Source organism: Ranitomeya imitator, chromosome 5 (assembly GCF_032444005.1).
Source record: "Ranitomeya imitator isolate aRanImi1 chromosome 5, aRanImi1.pri, whole genome shotgun sequence".
Taxonomy (NCBI): domain Eukaryota; kingdom Metazoa; phylum Chordata; class Amphibia; order Anura; family Dendrobatidae; genus Ranitomeya; species Ranitomeya imitator.
The window spans coordinates 137,403,601-137,413,586 of record NC_091286.1 but is presented as its reverse complement, the minus strand read 5'-3'; positions in this window follow the sequence as shown (position 1 = coordinate 137,413,586).

Sequence of the window (9,986 nt, the reverse complement as noted above, 5' to 3'; positions counted from 1 at the left end):
TAGGAGCGGTGCTGTCACAAAAGCAAGAAGGTCGGGAGAAAGTCATCGCCTTTGCAAGTAGAAAGCTCCGGCCTACTGAAAGAAATTCAGAAAATTACAGCTCCTTCAAATTGGAACTACTGGCAGTAGTTTGGGCTGTGACGGAGCGTTTCAAACACTATCTGGCCGCTGCAGAATTTATTGTCTATACTGACAACAATCCGTTGACCCACCTGGACACAGCCAAATTAGGTGCGTTAGAACAGCGATGGATAGCCCGGTTATCTAATTACAACTTCATAATCAAGTATCGAGCAGGTCGCAAGAATGGAAATGCCGATGCCCTATCCCGGATGCCACACTTGAGAGATGTAGAAGAGGAAACGGGGGAGCTTGAAGAAATTGAACTACCAGCCTTCCATCGTCCCAAGGCAAAACATCATCAGTCAAGTACCTATCAGAAACAACAAGAGGTGAATTTTAATCCGTTAGCACACCATAGATGGGCTGACACCCAAGACAGCAATCCGGCTGTGAAGTTGGTGAAGGAACTGTTGACTGAGCAAAGTGCATATCCCGATGAGGATGCCCCAGAAGAGACGCATCAACTCTGGAAAGAGAGAGGCAAAATGTTCCTGTATCAAGGGAAGCTCTGTAGAAGATACACCAATCCGAAAACACATGAATTGGTTTGGCAGATTATTGTGCCTAAACAAGATGTGAAGATGGTCCTCGAAGCTTACCATAATGGTGCTGGTCACTTCGGTTGGAAAAAGTTAGAAGTACTTCTAAGAGAAAGATTTTATTGGGTCGGGATGAGAAAATCAATCGAACAGTGGTGCAGAAATTGTGGCCCGTGTAACCTCAGAAGAAACGATCAAAAGAACCAAAGAGCACCACTGCAGCCCATAATCACCAAACAACCACTTGAACTTGTAGCCATGGACCACGTGAAGTTGACACCAAGCCGGTCTGGCTATGTCTATGCCTTGACCATCGTGGACCATTATTCACGCTTCTTGGTAGTAGTACCCGTAAAAGATCTGACAGCAAAAACAGCAGCCAAAGCGTTCCAAACGTACTTTTGTAGACCCCATGGATATCCGGAACAGGTTCTCACCGACCAAGGTATAGCCTTTGAATCAGAGATCTTCAGAGAATTCTGTAATATGTATGGTTGCAAAAAGATCCGGACGACGGCCTATCATCCACAAACAAACGGCTTATGCGAGAAGATGAACCATATTGTAATAGAACTACTAAAGACTTTACCTGAGGCAGAAAGGAATCAATGGCCAGAGAAATTGCCTGACTTGGTGGATCTGTATAATCATGTCCCGGTGAGTTCCACCAATTGCACCCCAGCTTACCTTATGCGTGCAAGACCCGGCCAATTACCAATCGATCTAGAAATGGGAATTCTGAAACCAGACGCAGAAGTCCAAGACTCCAATTGGGATATCATACGGCAAAAGCAGTATCGCCAAGTGCAAGAGAGTGTGGAAAGAAGCCTTCAGCAAACTAGAGAAAGACAAGAGCGAACTTTCAACCAGAATGCTCTAGCGACCCCATTAAGACCAGGTGACCAAGTGCTCAAGAGAAATCGTCGAACCAATAAACTGGACAATCAGTGGGAAGCCGTACCCTACACAGTTTTACCAACAAGAGTGGATAATCCTAAAATGTGTCTCATGAGCAAAAACGGAGGCTTAACATCTGTACTAGTGTCAAGAGACAATCTTAAATTATGTCCGGAAGCATTGAAAGAGCCAGACGTTGTCCAGCCAGAACCAGAAGTTATTCAACCCATACAGGTTCAACCAGTAAAGGAAAAAGAAGAGTAAGTGTATCACACCTGTATAGGAGACTTTCCCAAAACCCTACTAACATACCATGGTGCAGTAGTGGTTCCCATGGTGGCCTTTTACCCAACACCAAACCCAATACCAGAAGTCCCAAGACAGGAAGAGGCTGACCCCGTACTACAGGAGGTTCCAGGCCAGGAAGAACAGATTCCTGGTCAGAGTAATCCCATTCACGGTGGACTTGCCAACTCCATAGTCGTGGAATTATCTTTAGCAGAGCGGGCAGATACTACATCCGCAGTAGACAGTAGTACACCACATGAAGAGACACCGCTATTACGTAGATCACAGCGTAGTACCCAGGGTCAATTACCGGCCAGGTATGCAGATTACCAACTATAAAGCTCATAATGTGAATTGTATATATGTTATGCCGTATATAGTTAAACAGAAAATGTAGTATAGTCATTGCTATCAGTCTGCAACGTTTAAGCCCAGTGCCTACAGAGACTTGTCTGTATGAACTTATTGCATATTCTTGAACTTTTTATCAGCCCGGAGGCACTAAATCAAAGCTCCGGAAAGACTGCTTTTTGAACTTTGCTTTTTGCTCTTTTTGAACTTTCTTTAGACTTTATATTGATAACTCCGTTGGAAAAATGGAACTAAATTCCTGGACACTAAGTACAGTGCCGTTCCTAATACCTTTAAGGATAGAACTGTATTAATGGACGCTATTTGAAGTGACTTTTTACAGAACTCTATTTTTGTTTCCTTGAGTGGTTTTTGTAACTTTTCATTTTTAAGACTCTGTACATATTAATTGTTATTTCAAAATGTTATTGTCCCACAGTCCCGGAGTACTGTTCTTAACTAAGGGGGAATGTGGCACCCCTAGGGGTATTTGCCACAAAAATAGTTACTGACAGTAAGTACAAATACTAAAATAGCAAGACTGCACTACCACCTCCGGCCAGAAGGGGGAGCTCCAGAGACTCCCCTTGATCCATTCTGGTCTGAGAGAAGAAATGGCAGTTGGGCCAAGGAGCTGATAGTGAGAGGTCATACAGTTAAATCTCTAACAGCCCTGTGACTGTTACCAGGCCTAAATCACTGGCCTGAGGAGAAGAGGGATAGAGAAAAAGGACATTGTGAGAACCGGGTAGCATTAATCACTACCCAGAACAGGCGCAAAGACGGATACCGGATCCGTGGCTGTATTCATTATATATAATACAGCAACCGGAAAAACGTGAGGTGATATCAGCTTCACTAGGGTCGGATGCAGCAACAGACACAGAGTTCAGCGGTACTCCCAGAGGGGGTAAACCGATAAAAGGACTCGGGTTGCCCGTCGAACCAGGACCCGGAGGGGACAGATTGGGCCGGCAGCCAGTTCACATACAGCAGCAGGGCCACACAGAAATTGCGCACAATAAGAGGCGAAGACCCCGGCAGGGTCAAAGTAACTCAGAGTTCCCATACAGACTCCGGTGACAGGACTGGTTGTAAATCCTTTTATGTTAAAGTAAACTGGTTAAACGTTTCAGTGCCTCAGTCTTTCATTTGGACAATAGCCATCTATCCAGGATCAGGATCGTCACCGCTGGGAGAACCTGCTGCTGATCAAGTAAGTGCCTGTCCCCTCATGATACCCCTTACACTGTGCATTGCCTGAGGCCACAGCACCGGGTCAAGCCACCCGTGACATCCCCCTCAAGAGACAGACTCCATTGGTCCGGTGCTGGGTATCCCGGTCTCCTGGGCGTCACAAAGAGAAAACCTGATGGAGTTGCAGAGAGACAAGATGAATAATTTGATTTAGCATTATAAGTCTCAGTAGAGAAACTGAAGACGGAACAGAGAGCGTGATTAAATAGTTATAAAGTATAAAAGTTAACATCTAGCTGAGATATGGCTTGTTGATATCATTTATCAAATATCAGTTATCTTACAAAGTATTGTACAACCTGGAAAGGGAGAGGTGTTCGCTTGCTTCTAAGCTGTGTCTTAGGTCCAAAGTTTGGGAAGATATATGGGAAAGGTGTATAGTCTCTATGTTTAGAAATACATTGAGGGGAAACAATAATAAAATACTAACAGTGTCACGACACAACTGTCCAGTGACCTGGGACCAGGGGCTCCTTTCCTGGCCCTAACACTAGGGGGCAGCCTAGCTCACCCTGTTCCTTGGGATAAATCAAATGGCAAAGACGCCAGGGCCTTCTTCTTGCCTTATGTCCTAATTAGCCCTTTGTCTTTCCCTAAGGGATTACCAAGCGAACAAACCAAACAACAGTCACTTGTAACTCCTCCAGCTCTCCTTCTCATACCAACTTCTCTCCCTCATATTGTCATGTAGCAAGTGCTAACTCTGACAGAGACTAGGTAATAGAGCACAGATTTTATATTGAATAGGAGTGGCTAACCGAGCACAGCTGAACACAGGAATTTCCAACCTGGCCGATTAAACCCCCTATTCTGCAGGAAGAAATAAACGCATTTAATAATAATCTTTATTTAATAATAATCTTTATTTTTATATAGTGCTAACATATTCTGCAGCTCTTTACAGTTTGCACACATTATCATCACTGTCCCAGATGGGGCTCACAATCTAAATTCCCTATCAGTATGTCTTTGGAATTTAATAAACCGGAGAAGTGATTCTTCTCAGTGGTGGTGTAGGAGCAAACAGACGCTGTGGTCTTCTGCCTCCGCTCCATTGCAGTAACCCCGTTACAGTACCCCCTCTTCTACGAGGGACTTCTAGAAAATAATGGCCAGGTTTATCAGGGTGTGCCACATGAAAGGCCTGGACCAGTCTGGCTCTATGAATGTCAGAATCTGGTACCCACATCCTCTCCTCAGGACTGTACCCCTTCCAATGTACCATATATTGAAATGACTGACGAACAAGGCGAGAGTCTAAAGGTACCGTCACACTTAGCGACGCTGCAGCGATACCGACAACGATCCGGATCGCTGCAGCGTCGCTGTTTGGTCGCTGGAGAGCTGTCACACAGACAGCTCTCCAGCGACCAACGTTGCCGGTAACCAGGGTAAACATCGGGTTACTAAGCGCAGGGCCGCGCTTAGTAACCCGATGTTTACCCTGGTTACCAGCGTAAAAGTAAAAAAAAACAAACACTACATACTTACCTTCTGCTGTCCGTCCCCGGCGCTCTGCTTCTCTGTACTGGCTGTGAGCACAGCGGCCGGAAAGCAAAGCGGTGACGTCACCGCTCTGCTTTCCGGCCGCTGGGCTTACACAGGGCAGAGAAGCAGAATGCCGAGGGACAGACAGCGGAATGAAAGTATGTAGTGTTTGTTTTTTTTTACTTTTATGCTGGTAACCAGGGTAAATATCGGGTTACTAAGCGCGGCCCTGCGCTTAGTAACCCGATGTTTACCCTGGTTACCAGCGAAGACATCGCTGAATCGGCGTCACACACGCCGATTCAGCGATGTCAGCAGGAAGTCCAGCGATGAAAGAAAGTTCTGGACTTTCTGCAGCGACCAACGACATCACAGCAGGATCCTGATCGCTGCTGCGTGTCAAACTGAACGATATCGCTAGCCAGGACGCTGCAACGTCACGGATCGCTAGCGATATCGTTTAGTGTGACGGTACCTTAAGACATTTGCTATCTGGAACTAAAGATTACCATTGATAATGACCAGCAGAAAGTGGTAGAGGCAAAGGTATGGCAGATTACACATACTTCTTGAGAAACGAAAGCTCAAAAACGTTATGGATCCTGAAGGTAGGTGGTAGAGCAAAGCAGAATGCTACCGGATTGAAGATGGCCAAGATCTTATAAGGACTGATAAACCTGGGATCCAGTTTCCAAGACGGAATCTTCATTTTAATGTTCCTCAAGGACAGCCACACCAAGTCATCAACACACAGGTCTGGACCCACCAAATGTGTCCGATCAGCCACACTATTATATTTGGAACTCATCTTTTGCAAATTATTAGTCACCCCCTGTCATATTGCATAAATGGAAGATGAAAACCGGTCTTCCTCCGGTAATCCAGAAGGGTGATTACCACTGAAAGAACTAAACTGAGGATGGAACTCATATGCCCCGAAAAATGGGGCTTACCGGTTGATTCCTGATAATTATTTACTGGAAATTCAACCAATGGTAAGTAGGTAACCCAGTCCTCCTGGTTCTCAGATGCAAAACATCTGAGATACGTCTCAAAATTTTGGTTGACCCTTTCAGTCTGCCCATTAGGCTGCAGGTGAAAAGCAGAAGAACAAATGGATCCCCAGATGAGTGCAAAACGCCCTCCAAAATGTGGAGATAAACTGCACTGCCTGATCGGAAACAATATCAGTAGGAATTCCTGCGCAGGAGCATGATGCCGGGGAGCCATGAAGCAAGCATGAGGATGGCGATCATAAGAAGATGAGATGAGCCAGACCCGGACCTGCAACACCAATCGGACCAGACCGCCCTGCAGCTGAGTATAATAAAACTTATTTTTCTTATCTTTCAGGTTGGATCAGGGGCTTATCTACAGCATTACAGAATGTTGTAGATATGCCCTGAAAGGCGGTGGTCGTATCTTATATCAGTCAAACCTGGTGACTGGTTCGCTTTAAGGACATAATCTTACTATACACATGGTTTATGGGTTACTTGATCATGGACATTACACTACGGGGTTAATTTCTTGCTTGTTAGTAGAGATGGGTGAACCTGAACAGTAAAGTTCAGCGTCCATACCAAACACCTTCTGTTCTGGCACAGACACCGAACACGCACTTCACCAGGAAGTTCGTGTTACTGTTTGAGTTTGGCTGCCTGAACATTGGGTGTTTGTCACGCTCTCATGTGCATGGCAGCATAGCAAACACCGCTTTTGATTGGTGGTGAAATCATCCCCGATGGTCAGAGAACCACGGTTCCCACGCTGTCAAAAGACAGCGTGAGCGCTCAGCTGTGATCAGAGGTATAAAGTTTACCTCTGGTCACTGTTGTCAGCTGATGGGACAATGGCTCCCATCATCCGACTCCTGCTGCCGCTAATAACAGTGAAAGCAGGAGTGGCTGATGGGAGTATTCATCAGCTACTCCTGCGCTGTAAATAAATAATTAAATAAAACCACGGTGTGGGTTCCCCTGTATTTTTGCTAACCAGCCAGGCAACCTTCAGCTAGGCTGGTAATCAAGAATAGAGGGGTCCCCATGCATTATTTTTTAATTATTTAAATAAATCATTTAAATAAATGGCATGGGGTCTCCCCTATTTTTGACAACCAACCTTGCTAAAGCAGACAGCCGGGGCTGGTATTCTCAGGCTGGTAAGGGGTCACGGATATTGCCCCCCCAGCCTAAAAATAACCTGCAGCTTCCAAGAAAAGGCACATCTATTAAGTGCGCCAGTTCTGGCCCTTTACCAGACTCTTCCCACTTGCCCTGTAGCGGTGGCAAGTGGGGTTAATATTTGTGGTCTTGATGTCACCTTTGTATTATCAGGTGACATCAAGCCCACGGTTGTATTATCAGGTGACATCAAGCCCACGGCTTAGTAATGGCGAGGCATCTATAAGCCACCTCTCCATTACTAATCACATAGTTATATGGTAAATAAAGACACAGCCAGAATAAAGTCCTTTAATTGAAAGAAAGACACAGACTCTTTTAATAATCTTAATTAAAACAACACTAACGACCTCACGTCATTCCACTGAAGCCCTGGATCTCCTGTAATAAAACTAAAATTAAAAAAACAACAATATATCATACCTGTCGGTCATTCTGTCATAATCCATCAACCTGGACAGTGCCAAGATGCGACCTTCCAGGCTGAAAACCACTGGTGACTGAACTGCTGCGAGTGCAGCCTCAGTGACCGGTGATGACGTCATTGAGGTTACATCCGGTCATTGAGGCTCCGTTCCCAGCCAGGCTGAACTACCATGACCTCGGGGAGATCCCCGCTAGCAGAGTGAAAGTTTTTGTTTGTGCAGCTTTCTGCTATCCAGTGCTTAAAATGGCTGCTTGGGAAGGAGCATGTGACCAGTCTTGTCAATCAACCTTGTCCAATAGAAAAGCAGTTTTTTGATGTGAGTTATTCAATTGGATAAGGCTGATGAACAGGTCTGCTCACATGATCCTACACCAGCAGCCATTTTATGAACTGGAGAGCTGTGCAGTCTGTGAGGAAAGCTGCACTAACAAAAGAAGGAGAACATGTAATACCAATATGATAGTAAGTATCCAAAATCATGTCCCGAATATGTCTGTGAAAATAAAAATAATGTGGCCGACCCCATAACATCATTCTGTAGCGAGCAATAGACAATGTAACAGGGGGCAAACGGTGTGATATTTTTAATAAAACCCAATTGCAAAAATTATTTTTAACACCAATTACATGAATTTAAGTAAGAAAAGATTTATCACCTAACCATATACAGTGGCAAGAAAGAGTATGTTGTTTTAGAAAAATTATTTCAATGCAGGAGCTATCAGAGCCCTTAGATCTGCCCCATGCTTGACCACAGGGGTTGGCATCCTAAAAATGCCATTTGGCACCCCTACTCGCCATCAACCATCCCTGTCCCAAATCAAAAATGGGTAACATTTAGCTTGATGAAGAGTTCCCCTTCGTAAATTGAGGTTATAGGATAAGTCTCATTTCGTCTGAACCTGTTTCCCCCTGTTATTTCACAGGGTTCATCAGAGAACTTTCCCGTCCTTGGCTCAATCACCTATGAAATTGACAAAGGGATGGCATTTGAACAGAAAAGCCATTACTGATATAGATTACCTAGGGAATGCACATGGACTATAGTGAATAGCCAGACCATGTTTCAATGGAACGCATAGTACATTCAACAATCAGTATGTCTAATTTCCGGTATATCCTACATTGCCAATACCAATCTTATTGGGAATGCCTCTTCTGCATCTCAATTTGATACCGCTGGTCACATGTCCATGGTTGTGGGGTTACCCTACAACAAGAGGTGGGATATGTGGAACAAACTGGTATTTGTCGCGCTGAAGCGTGCATGTCCTCCATAAGTCTAATGGATGGAATTGATATCTCCTCACATTTTACAAAAGTTCATGTTCTATGACCAAAGGAAACGAAAAAATGTGCATTGAAACAAAGTACAACGATGTTTAGCCTTGATGGTCAAGGTCTCTTGGTTTGTAAGCTGATCATACCTATGTTATTTACTGCTGCCTGCATAGTGGGTATATTCCGCTATTTGCACTTGTCATTTACTATTCAGCTTCTACCTTATCTATTGTCATTGAGAAGGCTTCTTGAAGGGGACCTTCTAAATTATTAGTCATCTTAGATAATAACTTTTTCTATATGTAGGCATTCAACAATAAATTATGTAAGTTGATGTATTATATTATCTTATTTTGATTCAATATTGACATATTTATACAAATTTTGTTGATAGATATATACCCGTTACTTCTCATTCTCCAAAATATGGATATTTTTGTAATGAAAAAAAATTATAATAATATAGTTCCTTCCCCCGGCCCTCCACATCATCTTCCTCCAAAAAAATGGCAGACGCATGCTCAGTGCGCCCACCGAGATCTGCCGGTCGTTGCCCCGCAACAATAGGAAATGTTTCCTATTGGTTCCTTTTGATCACTGTGATAGACCCTAACAGTAAATCAAAACCTCTTTTGTCAATCCCTTTGTTAGTTAAAAATTACAAAATAAAAAAAATAATACAGTTAGTATTGGTGTTGGGGTTAGGGTTAGAGTTAGGGTTGGGGGTTAGGGTTGTGTTAGGGTTTGGTTGCTTTAGGGTTGGAGTTAGAATTGGAGTTTTTTTTTCAAAAGTAAAAAATAAAAAATGACAATGATATGATGGCTAATGTTGAGCGCAAGTGCTCAATATTCGAGTTTGCTTAGGGTGCTCAGGTATACACAGAGTATCGCTGGTCCCCACATTTTTCTGTGGTGTCTAACAGCTGCAAAACATGCAGGGTGGGTCTCAAGCATGTCACTTGTGCACCTGTGATATTTGGTGCATACCCAAGCGCCCGATGCAAACTGGAGTAGCGAGCACTTGTGCTCAACACTAATGGCAACATATTCAATATGACAATGTAATGTTATCAAATTTTATGTCATACCTGTGGGTTCAAGATGCTCAATTGTACCCTTGGATTAAATGCTTGAAGGGTATGATTTCCAAAA